At 41.9% G+C, this 18,891-nt stretch overlaps 1 long non-coding RNA gene across 2 annotated transcripts in view; it reads right to left on the reverse strand.

Moving 5' to 3' along the window:
• LOC140218464 (uncharacterized) overlaps positions 1-15,987 on the reverse strand; it is a 31,542-nt gene extending 15,555 nt beyond the window's left edge. Inside the window, exons 1-4 of one of the 2 annotated variants that reach the window (XR_011894731.1) lie at positions 15,863-15,987; positions 4,854-4,968; positions 264-397; positions 42-187 (exon numbers count right to left, since the gene is read on the reverse strand). This is a non-coding gene — a long non-coding RNA (uncharacterized lncRNA). The remainder of the gene's footprint in view (positions 1-41; positions 188-263; positions 398-4,853; positions 4,969-15,862) is intronic. The other variant, XR_011894730.1, reaches the window with a different exon arrangement.
• Positions 15,988-18,891: the final 2,904 nt, after the last annotated feature.

The following is an 18,891-nucleotide window of genomic DNA, read 5'->3' on the forward strand; positions in this document are numbered from 1 at the left end:
ATTAAATTTATGTAACATGTCATAGAAGCTTTTCAATTCACCGATTCTCTTGCTTGACATTGTGAAGTTCACTTGATGACCGTATGCTCGCATTATGCAGGGACGTGCATCTACACAGCTGGCACACCAGACTGCTGGGCGGTGCTTGTGGTCACTCCTATCATGCAGCGAGCTCAGTCTCTGGATGCTGCTCAGGAGATAATATTTGTTGATTCAACCTCCTCGTGTGATGTGACAAGAAGCACAGTGACAATCATGCTTACCGCCACAAAAGCAGGTGCCGTGCCTATTGCTGTGTTGCTGCACAGCTCTCAAACCACGGAGGGCTACAGCCTTGCCTTCCAACTTCTCAAGGATAGCTGCCCATCATGCTTCGGCAACAGACAGGTACAGGTTCCTGTTAATGAAAAATTCAATCTTGCAGCTATCCACATTAAGTTGCACTAGCCACTAGGAAACATAAATACCCAAGAAAGTGGATGGGGAAACGGTGCCGCTGTAGCTCAATTGGCAGAGCATCACACGTGAAATGCGTGGGGGATCGTTCCCCACCTAAGGCAAGTTGTTTTTTCGTCCACTTTCATTTACGTTAATTTATCGCTTCTTTATTTCATTTATTAAGCACAACTAATTTCCCCTATGTCATCCTTGGTGTCAGTGTTCGTTGACTTCTTAAATATCAGTAGCTATACATATAATTTATTGAGGCATCCTGAATAAGATTTGTTATTGGTCAGTGTTGGCCATGGCAAATATCATGATCTCAGTGCTCCTTCTGAGCAACAGTGGTGTTTCAAACAGAAGACTGTTTCTTGCATTGTAAAAGGGCTATTGAGTGGGCAAGTAGTGTTTTAGGCTAGCAGGGCAACCACTAGAGACAATTAGAAGATAGGCTCATACATGCCCGTTTTCGCTGCATAGATTAAAACTATTGACAAGTGTTGTCTACAGGCGAAATATTTGGAAAAAAATTTCTTGCTCAGTTTCGGTATTGTGCAGAAAGCTTCTGGCTAAATGTATTTTATCAACACTAAATGACAGGCAGCAATCGTCGTTTGTTCGTTTAGAGCTGGAACACTGGACAAGGAGGAATTTTGGCAAGTGACTCGCTGTCTTTTGAAAGCACGGTGAGAGGAGACAGACTGACGCAACATCTCCGGCTGCAGTGTTGTCACGCACGTGGCGTAAAGCAAATGGTTCACCCATGGTTCACATATTACAAGCGCTGTCTGTGCATATAAGTGCCTTGGGATGAAGCCCACTTCCAGTTTTCTGCCTCGTGTTCCTCCCCTGTTTCTCAAAAAGCTTCTGTGAAATATTTTTCTTTTTGTTCATAACGCTTATTCTCAACGTGTCCTGCACACTTGGACAGAAAATAATAGGCTCTGTAGAACACTGTGTTCCTAGTGTCCATAACATATAAATGTGGCAGCTCTAGTAAAAAAATACAAAGAAGAACACTACCAGGAAAGTAAGCAAGGCTGAATAGGTAGCTTAGTGGCTATGGCATTGCGCTGCTGAATGCAAGGCTGCGAGTTCAATCCCTACCATGGCAGCCACAAACAAGCCCATATACTTAGATTTAGGCATGCGTTAAAGAATCCCACATGGTCAAAATTAATCCAGCGTCCCCTGCGAAGGATCTCATAATCAGATAGTGGTTTTGCCACGCATACCACCAGAATTTATTTCACTGAAGAAAGCAATGAGTTGACTTTGAATAATTACGACAGATACAAATGTTAGTTCAATAAAAAAAATACAGTTGTTAATGCTCCAGTATTCACTGTGGCGATGTGTGGCCAAGTCATGGACCTTGCAGAATTTTGAAATAAACTTTTTTTTTTAGCTCTGGTGCTGCCGCAGAGTTGAGAACTTTAGGGACTGCCAGACACTCTAACAAATAAACTGCAAATGAACATAGTTACCTTGGCCAGACTCTAGAAGAAAGCGATGTTGTGATAGCTGAATTTTTGGTTCTGCTTAAGCCTCATAGAGGAGCTACTTTCCTAAAAATAATACTGGTTAGGATCACCATTGCATGCATTACTGTTGTGTAGTATTATGTACAGGCACCTAAATCTGATATCGCACAAGCACCAACGGCACTGTGAACGAGCGACTTCTGGTGGTGCGATTTAAGTAAATGAGGATAAGTACATGCATGAAAGTGCACACTAACTGCCACATTCTCTAACGAGCCTTGACTTGAAGCTGCCCCACTGAACTAGGTTCTTCATGTGAGCTGGTTAGTACGGTGACATGTTAAGGCAGGTAAAGAACAAATAAAACACTGACAGTGGAAAAAATGAGGACATTGAAGCTGCCCCTCGATTTCGAAGTGGAGCGCGGTGCTTTCCATAAAGCAAACAATGCACTGCAGTCCAATAAAGCTCTTCAGTGATTACTGCAACTGGAAGTTGCTTGAGAAATGCATCTCCACTCCATCGTATTAAACTAGATTCCGAGGGCACCTAGTTACAAAATTATGGTGTCCCCCACTTTTCATTTTGCACTCTTCATTTTTATAACGGTTTAAATTTGTCAAGTTCTATAAATGATAGGAAAAATAAAACTCTCTGGGAATTAGAGCAAGCTTTTTGGTTTTAGGTTCCAATTGTGTGGCATAAAAAACGATGGGCAAGGCATGAAGCAAGTGTTAACAACATTGTTCTAGTGTTGTCAGCAGTTGCTACTGCATATAGTTTCAAAAGATTGGTGAAGTTTCTTTTCCAATAATTTGATTTATTCACAATTTGCATCAGCAGTTAGCATCAGAAATAGCCACTACAATAATGTTTCGACCATAGTTTTACTGACACATGTCCATTAAGTTCGGTGCCAGCTGCATTATAGCATTTGGTATGAACAAATGGATTCATAGCAGTGAAGGTAATAGCCTAGCAGGTGGAGCTCAAACTTGTTGCTACTCTAACTGCAATTGGTTATTGTCATTTGGGTGGCTAATTCATTCAATGTATGGCAGTGAGTGTTCTTGTAATGGTGTTGTATTTAACAAACATTAGAGCCCAGACAGCAAACTTGGTGTTATAAATGCATTGAAAAAGCAAATTTTCAAAATGTTATAAATTCTGTACAAGCACAGGCACAACATATAGATTCAACATCATTCTTATACCATTCATTCAGTATTTTAGTTTAATGAAATAGGGTTATGGAGGAAAGTTAGCAATGAATAGGCAGCAGAAAGCCTACTTAGATATCTACATCCAGATGTTAGAATATATTTGCAATCTATGCAATCCTTATTGCAGGCTCCCTTAGTACTGATGTCGGACAATTCCCGTCCCGAAAAGGATGCTTTGAAAAAGGCATGGCCCGCAGCAGAACAGCTCCTATGCCAGTTTCATGTGCTGCAAGCAGAATGGCGCTGGCTGACTGCAGCGGGTAACAAAGTCCCCAAGGAAGACCGACGTCAACTGATGGCTGCCTTCCAAAAGGTACAGAAATGAACACTTAAAAATTGCATGATGAAGTGACTGTCGTACATACCAAGAGGTGTTGAAATGAGGTAAAGTGCAATGGAAATGAACTTTTTTTTATGACATCCTAGTAAAAAAAATTTATGTGGCATACATCATGACACTCATCAAGGAAGCACAAATTACTTTTACTTGTGACATACAGTCCACTACCAATAAAAATAAAGCAGTGGCTGCCCTTGAGGTATTCAGGCATACAGGCCTCAAGACTTAATTAAAAGCTATCCTGTGTTGACAGTGAGACTGCATGTGTTTTCTTTAGAAAAAAAAAAAAACCTTACATCTTTGGGGCATGTGTATATTTGCAATGGTAGCTGCCACAGGCTTTCTTGCATTTCAGTAAGCTTGATTGTATGTTGAACATGAAAAAGTGCATAATGCAACTATTATTGCCGAGCCTAAAAGGAGGGAAAAATATTCTAAAATAAGCCTGCATAAACAGCACTCACCATGAGAACTTGGTATAACATGTCCATCTGCTCATACTAATGACTATAATTAGCAGTGCCATTGCAAATATCCCAGCTCTAATGGGAGAGTAAGAAATCAAATACAAGAAGGAAAAGGGGACCTACTAATTGTGAGCAGTATTGCTTGTTTCTAGAAGCAAAAGAAAAGTCACTTATATATTTCTATAAAATCAGCTTTTTTCTTGTTTTCAATGATTCAATGCTTCTAAGCCCATCTGCAGACTGCAAAAAATGAAGGGCTGCTGGTTATATTTGTCCATTAGTGTAACAAATGAACTCATTGGCTACCTTTGAAACGTTTATGCCATTAGGTCTGACAGCTTGTTAGACCACAGCTGATCATATCTTCTTTTCTAATTTACTAAGTTGCTAGATTTCTTGACTTTCTTACCTGACAAGGCATGTTTTACTAAAATACTATCTTACCAAGCATAAAGTGATTGTTTTATTTAATATTTGGTCAATCAGATTTCTTTCTTCCTCACTACTGAAAAAGATTTGTATTAGTACTTCTACTCCCAACTGAACAAGCCTTTGGGAAACTTGGTTTTGTCTACCATTTTTATTTTAATCTTAATTCCCTTTATTTCCTATTTTGCAGGAAGGTAAGCCCACTGTATGATCAGCCCCTGCTAGCATGTTTGAATCTGCTTTTGTTTTCTTCAGCCCTGCTTGCAAATAACAGCAGGACCCATACCTGTCGTTTTTCTATATCAGCTAAACACCATCCCCTTTTCTATTTATCCTCCCTCACCCTTTCTTTAAGCAATAACTTCCACTTGCTAGGTGCACCTTCTTATTGTCTTCCTCATCCCCACTCAGGGTGGGGTATGTGAAGTATGTATATAACCGTGAATGTCCTGAGCGAGATCCTACTTGCCTTGTAATTTGCAGATACTGTATGCAAAGGACAAGAGCCAGCTGGAAGCAGCAAAAGAGCACCTCCGCACTGTTGGCCATGAAGGCTATGTCCACCGAGTCGAGGCATTTCTTTGCTGCGAAAAAGAATGGGCACAGATGTACCGAACAAATCTTGCAACAAGGGGGCACAACACAAATAACTATTCAGAAGCCTCAATAAGAATTCTCAAAGATGTTGTCCTTTGCCGTACAAAGGCATACAATGCAGTTGCCTTGGTCGAGATAATAGTCTCGACTTGGGAGAAGTATTTTGAGACCAGGCTTCTGCGGCATGCGCACCACCGAGAGGCATCACATCGCCTCACGTTTGAACACCTGCTGCAAGACCTTCCAGAGCTGCCCGCAGGGAGTGTTACCAAATCTGGCGAAACATACTATGTGCCCAGTTCCTCCAGCAACGCAACATATCAGGTACAAGCTGATGTGGGCGTTCACCTGTTGGGTAGGCAGCCAAGGTGCCTTCTGTAAGCACCAGGCTGCAGTGCAGAGGGCCTTCGGAGGGTGCTTCCCTAATAGCCCTAAGCTTACACCAGCAGACTGTAAGCAGCTTGGGCAGCTTGCATTAGGTGAGCGATGCCCCCCGCTGGATTTCTTTTTACCAATGAGGCCAGCACAACAAGGCGATGCCCCAATGAGCTAATAGAAGATGAAGCCCTCAACATGGCGGAAAGTGCCTCAGGCGCGCCATCGCAACAACAGCCATGGCAAAGAATTGCTCCCAACTCCTGTCCACAGCCAGGACCAAGCACCACTCCCGACTTCTGTCCTCAGCCAGGACCAAGCACTGCTCCCGACTTCTGTCCTCAGCCAGGACCAAGCACTGCTCCCGACTTCTGTCCTCAGCCAGGGCCAAGCACTGCTCCCGACTTCTGTGCACAACCGGAGGTATTCTGACTCTTTCCATATGAAGTCATTTCGAGGTGTGAATGACAGTGTGCAGTGCTTTATATCCAAGATTGAGTTGTGCCCCATGCGTAGAAGAGTAATAATAGTAGTCGAAAATGTACAACTGCAGCTGACATAATTGTGGCTGATTGTGTACAATGGCAGCTGCGAACACAAAAGTCTTCTTAACATATTGCTCCACGCATATTTGAAACCGCATGGGTACTTCAAGGCCACAAAGTGTGTTTATGTCATCCAAGCCTATTTGAGGGTGACTTATTTCTCACAACCTTTGCTACTTGCCAACCTTGCCAGCCATATGCAGACAGCATATGGCTGGCAGTAATGTTCGGTATTAAAAGGACACAACGAACAGACAACCAAAGCATGTGCAAGAACATTGCATAATGTGACAACGCCAAATCAATAAGAATACAGGTTCGTCTACGCAAAGACAGAACAAAGTTTGCCCATAATGCAAATAACCTATAGGCATGTGATGTAACTAAAGATTACAGACTTCACGATGGAACTGCTTACAATAGTTAACATTATGTGAAGCTGCATGTCTGACTCTGCTTGATGTTTGAGCTTTTGTGCTGTTTCCCTGTGTGAACAGAATGGTGCAATATGATGTAAAATAATTTTGCAGGACACTGAAGAAAGCTACACTGCATTGGAGAGGGCATTCAGGAGAATGCACAAGCTTGCAGAAGGGAACCCCGGCTATGGAGTGTTGCTGAGGAGCTTTACTGCTGCAATAGGAAAAGTTTCCAGCAGCAGTGGAGCATACAGCATGCTCCTGAGGCTAAATGCTGCTGCTCGAGCGCACAGACACCATGGTAAAAAAAATGCGGGTCCAGCCAACAGCTTCGGCAAGGCGCCGAAGCGGAGTAACCAGAAAGTCCGGTCGAATTCCTTCTGGTCGGCCAGCCAAAGCTGGCAATACAAGGAAACCAAAACGCGGGCACAAATTAAGTGACTCAGTCCAAGCGAATGTGCCGGCAGCTAAGAGCCACTAAAACTGGTTAGGAGGAACTCTTGTTATCTTTAATATGTCAGGGTATGTGCCTCGGCTTATACAGTTATTAATTATTTTAGTGAGTACTGGCACAAGAATATCCATATTGTCTTTCAATGCTTTTACGGTAATGCCATCGTGGCCAGTAGCTTTGTAGCAAGACATGCCTGATATTATTGAGGTTATGGCATGCTCGTCCACTTGATCCAAGGAAAAACATGCATGGATGATGGGGCAATCGACATTGCTTTCAGTAACTGGAATACGCTCCGCTAGCTTTGGGCCAATGCTAGTAAAATATGCATTAAAAGTGTCGGCGCACTTGGCATCAACATGTTCAAGAGTGATCGGTTTTTTTTATTTGGTTTATCAATTACTGCTTTTATAATTTCCCACATTTTTTTGGTATTGCCTTGTGCTTGTTTTATTAAGAATGCATTGTATTCTTTTTTCCGCCCCCGGATAACAGCTACTACATGGTTACAAGATATTCGATAATTTTGCAAATAATAGGCGTTATCTCTATGTTTTTTCCATTTTTGGTACCACCAGTCTTTTCCTTTTATTGCTGCAACTATGGCGTTATTCATCCACGGGCACAAAGGTTCCTCGTATTTGTTTTGTTTATATGTGGTACACTGAGATATGATGTGGGCTAATGCATTTGTAAAGTTTGCGCATTCGATATGAGCGTCACTGCTAAATTCATCTTGAAATTCCTTTTCCTTAATTTTTTGCCGCAGTATTTTGTAATTTATCCTGCGATTTGCCAAGATGGTCTTTTTTGCAATGGTATTATTTGCACTGTGTAATAACACAAAATATGGCAGTGGTCAGTGAGACTCGTATCGTATACGCCAGAATGTATGTTATCACTGTTACACAATACATGGTCTATAGTTGTAGATGCACTTGGTGACAATCTAGTAGGTTCTTAGATTGTATTCTTAAAGTTGTATGACTCCAGTAGGTGTGTGTATTCACAATTTGTGTCTTTGCTGATATCAATGTTAAAGTCGCCAACAATAGTGATGGTACCATAGCTCTTACTGCTTAGGGTGGAAAGGATAGATTCCAACGATTGATAAAAAACGGGCAGACTCGAGTTTGGTGGCCGGTATATCGCACCAACAACTGAACATCAATCTAAAAGAACAAAGAGAGATTCAACCGTACTGTTACTAATCTCAGTATCGGTGATAATCCTAAACGGTACCGTCTGCTTGATTAGTAGAGCCACGCCACCACCGCGCGATACAGCATTCCTGGGATTGCTTACAAGACTGTATCCCGGAATGGAGATGTGCTCACCTTCTTTTAACCAAGTTTCCGTTAAGCCAATTACATCAAAGGTAAGATTATGCTGTGCCAAAAAGGAACACAATGCATCTTTGTTTCTTCCAAAACTTCGAATGTTACAGTGAAGTATCGATATACCCTGGGTTTTGTGGAATTCCCGTTCAACATCACGGATTGAGAATGCCATGATTGGTGTGGCAAACAAGACTTAGCTCTAGAGGCTCTAAACTACCTTTTCCAGGTCGTCTTCAGAAATGATGTGCAATACACGAGAATTCTCGGTTTTCCGCATTAGAATTTTGGTCTGCGATTCCCATACATACTTCCAATTTTTCTCTCTTCTCGCTTGGCGAGCTTTTGCGAGAAGAATCTTATTCTCTTGGCAGAGGTGTTCATTAATGAATATGGGCTCATTCTTTTGGAAGCCAAGGGCCTATGTAGACAATCTCTCTTTCTTGGTATTCTTTATCATTTTGTCTCGGACTGCAATGGAGGTAAACCTTACCAAAATATTCTGTTGAGCCTTGTTTTTGGTCGGAACTCGATGCACTACATCGATATCTTCGGTACGAAGTTCCATCTTCAAACAAGTCACTATGTTTTGCATCATGTCTGGCAGCGATTCGTCTGCCGACAATGAAACATTTCTTATTTCAAAGTTGTTCCGACGACTGTATTGCTTAAGCTCGATTATTTCCTGTCGCATTTCTCTCACTTCCCCCTGCAACTGGCACACATCGCCAATAATGCTAGCCTGCTGGTGTTTCACTTCTGATAGTTCGCGGTGCACGTTGTGCACGTCAGTCCTTAGTTGCTCAAATGTCCTATTCATGACATCCATGGATGTCTTGATGTCCTGCATGTCCCTCTGGGACTGTTTGTTGTCTGCTACTAAGCTTTTTATGTCAACTCTGATGCTTGTTGTGATACTTTCCAGCTTTGAGGTTATGTCAACCAAGACTTTGGCTAGTTCTTTAGTGGTACCCGGCGGTTTGTCCGCAAGAACCTGTCCAAATGATTTCAGCGGATTTTCACCCATTACAATTTTCCTACAACAGAGCAACAATTCAACAATTCAGAGCAATCCAGCAGCTATACTTTGAACTCGAGATGAACGTTTGAACGCTTACGTACCTGCAAAGATGCAAGGTCCGGATTTAGTACATGGCAGGTGCTACTTGCTGCCTGGATCGCTCTGAAGTGATGCTGGCTCCATCCAGACAGGGCTCTTATAGCAAAGCCAAGGTGCGTCGTTTGCCAGAATAGCCGCTGCGCGCACCAGCTGCTGTGGTGACAGCGCGATCAGCCACTTCTTTTTTAGGAAGTGTAAAAACTGTAAATATCCCATCACTTGAAAACCAAGTTTATTTTTTGTGTTGTCGCCATATGTACAATACCTGATATTTTCATTCTGTTAGCAGAAACTTAATTTACGTGAGAATTTACGGTAATCTTCAGGACGAAAAATAAACTGGTTCCTCCTCACAAAAGTATCCTATTTAACTCCAAACAAATAGAAATAGTTGACCACTTTAAATGTCTTGGTGTAGTATTTTCTTCAACTATGTCATGGACAGCACATGTGGACCAAGTTGTCAAGCAATTAGCTAGAATAACTGGTGCAATTGGCTGCATTAGATACATTCTTCCTAAACCAATTAAACTGCTTCTCTACAACTCATTATATTATTCTCACATTAACTATTGCGAGCTGGTATGGGGCACTGCAACACCGTCCTGCCTACAGAAAATTTATATTTTGCAAAAAAAGTTTCTTCGCAATGTCTTTAATGCAAATTACGGAGCAACCACCAAACACTTTTTTCTTGAAACTGGTATAATCAAAATTTTTAATTTGTATCAGTATCGGCTCAGCGTTCATTCTAAAATAGAAACAAGAAATAATATAAGTAACATTCGGCACCTAGCCAACTTACAAGAAAATAAAAAGAGTTACCCTTTCAGACACCCCGAAAACTGGTTGGTGCCAACAGCACGCATCAATACCGGGAAAGAGCGCCTTCAACACACACTTCCTTCCCTACTCAACGCGTACGAATCTGCTAACATCAACTTGTTTACCTGTACCCAACGAGATATACGTGCCATATGCAATTCATATGCACACGAATGTGCCACTGAATAATCACTAGGTATAATTAATGCTTAATATAGGATGTTTTCTTTGTTCTATATTTATTGTCTCCATTATTCTTTGTCATTTGTGCTGTTATTTGATGTTATTTGACGATTATGTTAAAGTGTAATCCTGCTTGTGACGAAGCAACTTGGTTTCTGCACATGTAAGTGCAGATAAGATTTTGTTTAGTCTTCGTATGTTCTTGCTATGTTGTTGTTTTTGTTTCTTTTTTCTTTATCATGAAGCCACCATGTCAGCGATGTGATTGCCTGTCGCTGCTGCTTTGTATTTCGGGGCTGCGGCCAAGTCAAGCTGTTTACGACAGCTTTTTCTGCAGCTCCCCCTGTCTGTATTTTTTGAGGCAGAAATAAATTATTATTATTTTTGGTGAAGTACCTCGTCCTGTTTCTGAAAATTTCATTCTAGAAACGACCTTGAAAGCAGAGCAGCTTTTTGCAAAGGAGAATAAATTTAAAGATAGCGGAACATGCAACTTTTAGGAGGGTAGTGATTAGTCAAAGGCCCTTGCTCCATAAGTTGGGCCCCGTTCAACATGACACTGCTCGGTGACACTCACTTCAAGTTGTCTTTTTTTTTTTCAACCTTAGAGTTGTCAAGCACCCTTGTCTGCGCTTGTGAATTGCTCCCCTTAGTTGCTTGTTGGACGTGCTTCGTTGTATAACTCCAAAATCCAGCTCCAGCTCATTGAGCACGCTCTTGATGCCGCATGCTGACAGTGAAAACAAGTGTTGGTTCGTTTAAGATAACAAAACTGTTACAGCACCTCATATGCACAGTCAACGTCAAGTTGAGGAACTTCTTGATTAAATGTTGCAGCATTTTGTGGCCGTAGGCAGTAAAAGTGAAAAACAGTGAAAACAAGTGTTGGTTCGTTTAAAATGATGACAAAACTGCATTACTTGAATGATTACATGCTGGAAAAACAAGTGCTGTGAAACAAGTGACAGTGAAAACAAGTGACAGTGAACAAGTGACAGTAAAAAAGTGACAGTACAAAAGTGACAGTGAAAACAAGTGTTGGTTCGTTTAAAATGATGACAAAACTGTTACAGCATCTCATATGCACAGTCAACGTCAAGTTGAGGAACTCCTTGATTAAAAAAAACATTAAATGTTGCAGCATTTTGTGGCCGTAGGCAGTAAAAGTGAAAAACAGTGAAAACAAGTGTTGGCTCATTTAAAATGATGACAAAACTGCATTACTTGAATGATTACATGCTGGGAAAACAGGTGTTGTGAAACAAGTGACAGTTAACAAGTGACAGTGAAAACAAGTGTTGGTTCGTTTAAAATGATGACAATTGAGCACTCTCTTGATGCCGCATGCTGACAGTGAAAACAAGTGTTGGTTCGTTTAAGATGATAACAAAACTGTTACAGCATCTCGTATGCACAGTCAACGTCAAGTTGAGGAACTCCTTGATTAAAAAAAACTTTAAATGTTGCAGCATTTTGTGGCCGTAGGCAGTAAAAGCGAAAACAAGTGTTGGTTCGTTTAAAATGATGACAAAACTGCATTACTTGAATGATTACATGCTGGAAAAACAAGTGTTGTGAAACAAGTGACAGTGAAAACAAGTGACAGTGAACAAGTGACAGTAAACAAGTGACAGTGAAAACAAGTGTTGGTTTGTTTAAAATGATGACGATTGAGCACTCTCTTGATGCTGCATGCTGACAGTGAAAACAAGTGTTGGTTCGTTTAAAATTACATGCTGGAAAAACAAGTGTTGGTTCGTTTAAGATGATAACAAAATTGTTACAGCATCTCATATGCACAGTCAACGTCAAGTTGAGGAACTTCTTGATTAAATGTTGCAGCATTTTGTGGCCGTAGGCAGTAAAAGCGAAAAACAGTGAAAACAAGTGTTGGTTCGTTTAAAATGATGACAAAACTGCATTACTTCAATGATTACATACTGGAAAAACAAGTGTTTTGAAACAAGTGACAGTGAAAACAAGTGTTGGTTCGTTTAAAATGATGACAATTGAGCACTCTCTTGATGCCGCATGCTGACAGTGAAAACAAGTGTTGGTTCGTTTAAAATTACATGTTGGAAAAACAAGTGTTGGTTCGTTTAAGATGGTAACAAAACTGTTACAGCATCTCATATGTACAGTCAACGTCAAGTTGAGGAACTTCTTGATTAAAAAAAACTTTAAATGTTGCAGCATTTTGTGGCCGTAGGCAGTAAAAGCGAAAAACAGTGAAAACAAGTGTTGGTTCATTTAAAATGATGACAAAACTGCATTACTTGAATGATTACATGCTGGAAAAACAAGTGTTGTGAAACAAGTGACAGTGAAAACAAGTGACAGTGAACAAGTGACAGTAAAAAAGTGACAGTACAAAAGTGACAGTGAAAACAAGTGTTGGTTCGTTTAAAATGATGACAAAACTGCATTACTTGAATGATTACATGCTGGAAAAACAAGTGTTGGTTCGTTTAAGATGATAACAAAACTGTACTACAGCATCTCATATGCACAGTCAACGTCAAGTTGACGAACTTCTTGATTAAAAAAAACTTTAAATGTTGCAGCATTTTGCGGCCGTAGGCAGTAAAAGCGTACAATACTATTCCTTGCATGTACTACCCAGGTATAGCGAAGTAAATCTAATTTTTTAAAAATCTTTCTCATTGCATTCCATGTATACACACGTATGCTTATAATGAAATACTCATACAAAATATAATGTAGGTATTTTCATGTTGGGTGCGACTCCGTTGCGAGATTACACTGTGCAGACTTAGCCTGAATACCAGTCTGAAAATTTCACTCTAGAAACGACCTTGAAAGCAGAGCAGCTTTTTGCAAAGGAGAATAAATTTAAAAATAGTGGAACATGCAACTTTTAGGAGGGTAGTGATTAGTCAAAGGCCCTTGCTCCATAAGTTGGGCCCCATTCAACATGACACTGCTCGGTGACACTCACTTCAAGTTGTCTTTTTTTTTTTTTCAACTTTTGAGTTGTCAAGCACCCTTGTCTGCGCTTGTGAATTGCTCCCCTTAGTTGCTTGCTGGACGTGCTTCGTTGTACAACTCCAATATCCAGCTCCAGCTCATTGAGCACTCTCTTGATGCCGCATGCTGACAGTGAAAACAAGTGTTGGCTCGTTTAAAATGATGACACAACTGCATTACTTGAATGATTACATGGTGGAAAAAGACGTGTTGGTTCGTTTAAGATGATAACAAAACTGTATTACTTGAATGATTACATGGTGGAAAAAGACGTGTTGGTTCGTTTAAGATGATAACAAAACTGTATTACTTGAATGATTACATGCTAGAATTTCACTTATATAGTTTGTTATTCGGGTTGCTCGCTGGATGAGACCTATGCTGTCTGTGCTTCAGAGCTCTTCTGTTTCTCCCGCTCCACTCATCGTCTGACCCTTGCATCATTGAATGTGCTGCGATCAACTGAGCCTGTGAGATCCGCGGGTTGTCTTTCAAAGATGTTTGTTGGAGGCACATGACATAAACATAGGGAACGGTGTCGGTAGACAGCTGCCTTGTCATATTGTACACGGAGTGCCTGTGCTTATACTGGCACACCCTCGTTGAGCTCTAGCACAGATCATGCTCCAATGCTGCTGCAGTGTCTACTGTTCTCAGGAATGCAAGCTCCATCTTTGGGCACCTCATCCACATTAATGCATTCAGTGATTGATTTGCATTCTGCATCTGCATCCTCAAACATTGTGCATGGAGATCTAGCTTACTTTGCTGTTTGCATAGATGCACTAGCCTTGTTGCAATGCCTCTACTCAACTTGGACCTCTGTAATAAGAAGAAATGCCTGACCAACAATGGAATCGAACCTCTGCCTTTGAGCACAGCAGCCAAATGCTCTAACCACTAGGCTATGATCGGACGGAGACTCCTAATGTGCCGAAGCCCACTAGCCCTTTGAGTTGTGTGGCGAGTGTGTCATGCGGTAGTTTCTCGGGAGCTCGTGCTTTGAGGCACTGTCTTTGGGATTGGCTCAAATTCGCTTGTACTTTTCTCGTACCAGCTATCATTATATAGAAACTGTAGGACATTGTACCACCTTCAAGATCAACCTTGGTTGACCATGCTGTAACATTTATTTGCTGCAGTACTAATGCCGTCAATGTTTTAACATAGACTGCGTTTCACATGTCTCTTCATTTCCTTCACAGAGGCCCTTGCTTGAGGCGGTCAAAACATCTCCCAGCTTTGTTGAGCAGTCTTCTTTTTATTGTTTCGCTTGATGCACTAGGTTCAGCAGAGTCGCAAAAAGAAGAGGGTGCATCTGCCTATACTGAGCTTTTAAAGGTGGCTGTTTTTTGTGAAATGGAGCACTTTTTTTAATGTCAATGGCTTAACACTGTTCTGAGCAACATGCACCTTGGTCTCACCGAGAGCCTACCTGCACCAAAAGTTGTGTGCTGAAGAACATCAGAAGAGACTGCAGATTTCGTTGAGGCAGACTCATTGATTCCTTTGAGAATCCTTGCTGCTTGCTCATGATGAATAATTTGTTTCATGAAATCGAAGGACTACATTCGTTTGCAGAATTTGAACACGGCACAACATCAAGCAGTATGTGGCGAGACTTGTAACAATGGCTTTTAACCTTCTGATGTGCCACACAGGCGATACATATAAGCCAAAGGGTACACTGGCAGTAAAGCCTGCTATTCAAGCAGGCTTCACAGCTGATCTTGCTCATTTAGCTGGCTGTCAGCAAATCTTTTCCGTAGAAGCATAATTGTGTCTTTAACATCCTTTCATATTTCTTGGAACTCTAAAACAGCCAATGCAGCTGACTGAGTAACAAGTCACCTGAAGTAATTAAACTTGTCAGTGTTATTGTGAATGGCATGATCGAAGTTAATTCAGAGTATCTTTATGCAGCAAATAAAGATTGCCTCTGTAACCGAGGGTTTCTCGTTTTCTTTTTGAAGTATCCACCGAAGCTGCAATAAGCATGATGCGGATAACGCAGAAAGGCGGTAACAGAAAGCGTCACCATAAAAGTTTTGTTTAAGGTTCATTCGAATAGTTCGTAATGTTGCATGCATGTGTCCCATTATCCGCGTTTTGTCCTCTTTGCACACTCGAAAAGCGCGAACAGAAAAGTGCAACACTTTCCCAGCATTCTACTTGCACTTTCCCACGGTTAAGAGAGAGCGACTATCTAAATAAGCAGCTGCATACATTGACTCTCTCTAGTTATTATTGTTATGATAAACACTGCATCTTCATTTCCTGGACCTCACGCGCTCGCAGCGACCAACAATTCCAACTCGTGCTGAAGCGTACCTGGCGTCAACACAGCAAATGCTACGAACGCGGCATAAGTAACATACCAACAAGCCCACTCGTCACGCTTTCTAGTAGCACAGTCGAGCGCACCGACTGAGACAGCACAGACAATTCCAACTCGTGCTGAAGCGTACCTGGCGTCAACACAGCAAATGCTACGAACGCGACATAAGTAACATACCAACAAGCTACGAACGCGACATAAGTAACATACCAACAAGCCCACTCGTCACGCTTTCTAGTAGCACAGTCGAGCGCACCGATTGAGACAGCACAGCTAATGATGTAAAAGTTTACTCACATTTCGCTTTCTGCAGGCTGGGGCGCTCCACCGACGCTCGGTAGCTCGATCAGCAGTACTCATCCTAGGGCGTCGCCATTTGCCAGGGCGAAGTTGGCGGTGCCGTAAATGTCGTAGCTTCCAACAGGCGTTAATTTCAGCAATGGGCGTCGCGTACAGTATTTTTGTGATTTACAAAATCTTCTGACAATACATACGCCACAGTACACTTAGCTGTTTAGCTGACTTTTTTCAAAGCAGCGGAAGTCACGTGACCTGCTTTGGCCTATAGTGCCACGCCCCGTTGTAGCTGCTAGCGGATGAAAATACGCAAGCTGGCGTGACCCAGATGTCGTTTCTCGCACCGCCACCAGGGGCCGCTACTATACCTCAAACGCATCATCTTGAAAATGGGATATGTAGTTGGGAAAGAGAGCAACGAAAGCAAAATGGCCAGTCCAAATTTGAACGCTGAACAAATAGCAAATATAGTCACTAGAGTGGAGGAAGAAATTGGCAAGTCGCCAAGTAAGGGGTGGGAATATGGTGAGCTTCTAAGTGTAGTAACGACAGAAATACGGAAAGAGAAACAACATGTTCATTGGAAAGGAAAAAGGAAACCGAAAAGCTGGTGGAACAAGGAGATACGAGAAGCCATCGCCGAACGACAGAAAGCATCTCGAGAGCACAGGCAGGCAAAGAAGGCGCAGTTGCCACAGGATGAAGTAACCAGTAAATGGGAAATATACCGGGAGAAAAAGTCTATGGTTCAAATACTGGTGCAAGCAAAATTAAAAGGTGAAAGTGAACGTTGGTTGTCAGAAATACGTGAGAAAAAGAAGGCCGCACCTAGAATATTTTGGGATCACATCAAATTATTAGGCAGGAAGGCAACAACAATACAACAACATATCCTAGACGAAGATGAAAACAGACTGGAAGGAGAAGCAGCAATAAATTACATCCAAAAGTAACAGCCGAATCTTTCCAAGGCAAGGACAAGGTTGTATTTGAAGGAAAAAAGAGCATGAAAGAGACCCAAGGGGGAAAGGAGCTAGTGCTTACAAATTTAAACTGGAAGAAAGCGGAAGAGAAAATTCCTAAGCGCACAGCCACAGGGCTAGACGAGGTTCCCGTTAGGCTGATAAATGAACTGGGACCAAAAAGTAAGGAAGCTCTCGTGAAAGCAGTTGAAAAAAACTTTAAAAGATAGACGAATACCAGACAGTTGGCGACAAAGTAGAATGAATTTAATTTATAAAGGTAAGGGGGAGAAAGACAGAATTCACTCGTATAGACCGTTGACCATTACATCGGTAATATACAGGCTAGCAATGCAGGCAATCAAATTAAAGCTTCAAGCATGGGCAGAAAATAATGGCATTTTGGGAGAGCTTCAGAACGGCTTTAGAATAGGTAGGCGTTTGGATGATAACTTGTTTGTTCTTACTCAGTGTATTGAAATATCAAAAGCAGAAAGCAGACCGTTGTATGTGGCCTTTTTGGACATTACAGGAGCATACGACAACGTAGACCGCAGCATTTTGTGGGATATTCTGGAAGGGGAAGGCTTAGGTAACGATTGTATACAGCTTTTGAGAGAGATTTACCTAGAAAATACTGTTTGCGTTGAATGGGAAGGGATGAGGAGCGCGGAGAAAGTTCATATCAACAAGGGACTGAGGCAGGGGTGCCCTTTATCCCCGCTGCTGTTTATGATGTGCATGGTGAGGATGGAGAGGGCGTTAGAAGGAAGTAATATCGGGTTTAATCTCGCATACAAGCAGGCAGGTACAGTAATAGAGCAGCAACTCCCAGGTTTATTTTATGCGGACGACATTGTGTTGCTCGCAAACAAGCAAAGTGATTTGCAACGTCTGGCTAATATCTGTGGACAGGAAGGCAACAAGTTAGGTTTGAAATTTAGTGTTAGAAAATCAGGTGTTATTGTATTCAATGAAAACAGTGAACAGACAGTGGAGATACAGGGCCAAGAAATACCTCGGGTAACAGAATATAAATACCTTGGTATATGGATAAACGAAGGCAACGGATATATGGAAACACAGGAAAAAACCATAACAGTCAAGGGGAAGAGAAATGCAGCCATAATGAAGCACAGAGCGCTATGGGGATACAATAGGTACGAGGTCCTCCGAGGTATGTGGAAAGGGGTAATGGTTCCAGGACTTACTTTTGGAAATGCGGTTGTTTGCTTTAAATCAGGGGTACAATCAGGACTCGACGGGAACCAAAGGTCAGTGGGTCGCCTCGCATTGGGCGCTCACGGGAAGACTACAAATGAAGCTGTGCAAGGGGATATGGGCTGGACTAGTTTTGAAGTGAGGGAAGCCCGCAGTAAAATTGAGTATGAAGAACGACTGAGGAGTATGCAAGAAAGTAAATGGGCTGGGAGAGTGTTGAAGTATCTGTACAGGAAAAACATTAATTCACAGTGGAGGAAAAGAACTAGGAAGCTTACCAGCAAGTATGCGGCCTGTAGGGTGGGCCACACAGCAATAAAGAACGTCAAGCGGAAAGTCAGAGAGGCTGAATTAATCTCATGGGTGGCGGCAATGGAAAAGAAACCTGCCATGAGTAACTACTTAAGGGGAAAAAACGAAATTAGGAAAGAAACCATTTATGATAACTCAAAGGGAAGCTCATTACTTTTCGAAGCGAGATCGGGATGCCTTAGAACACGCACCTATAAAGCGAGATATAAGAAGGAAGAAGAAACATGTGCTTGCTGCGGTAAAACTAGGGAAACGACGGAGCATATTTTATTAGAATGTGAAGACGTCTACCCAGCGGTCGATTTAGGCACCACTGGCCTCCTTGAAGCCCTTGGGTTCAACGGGAGCAGTGGTAAAGCAAACAGGTCCGCAATAGACATCAGTAAGAGGCGATTGGAGGATTGGTGGAAGAAAAGTAGGGAAACGACAAAAGACGGAGACGTACAAAAGCACAGTTCGCAATAGGGTATCAGAAAATTTGGACGTGGTAGTTCATAGCGGTTTTTTTTTTCATTGGTGAACCTAGGTAGGATA

This window comes from Dermacentor andersoni, chromosome 5, assembly GCF_023375885.2.
Source record: "Dermacentor andersoni chromosome 5, qqDerAnde1_hic_scaffold, whole genome shotgun sequence".
Classification (NCBI taxonomy): Eukaryota; Metazoa; Arthropoda; class Arachnida; order Ixodida; family Ixodidae; genus Dermacentor; species Dermacentor andersoni.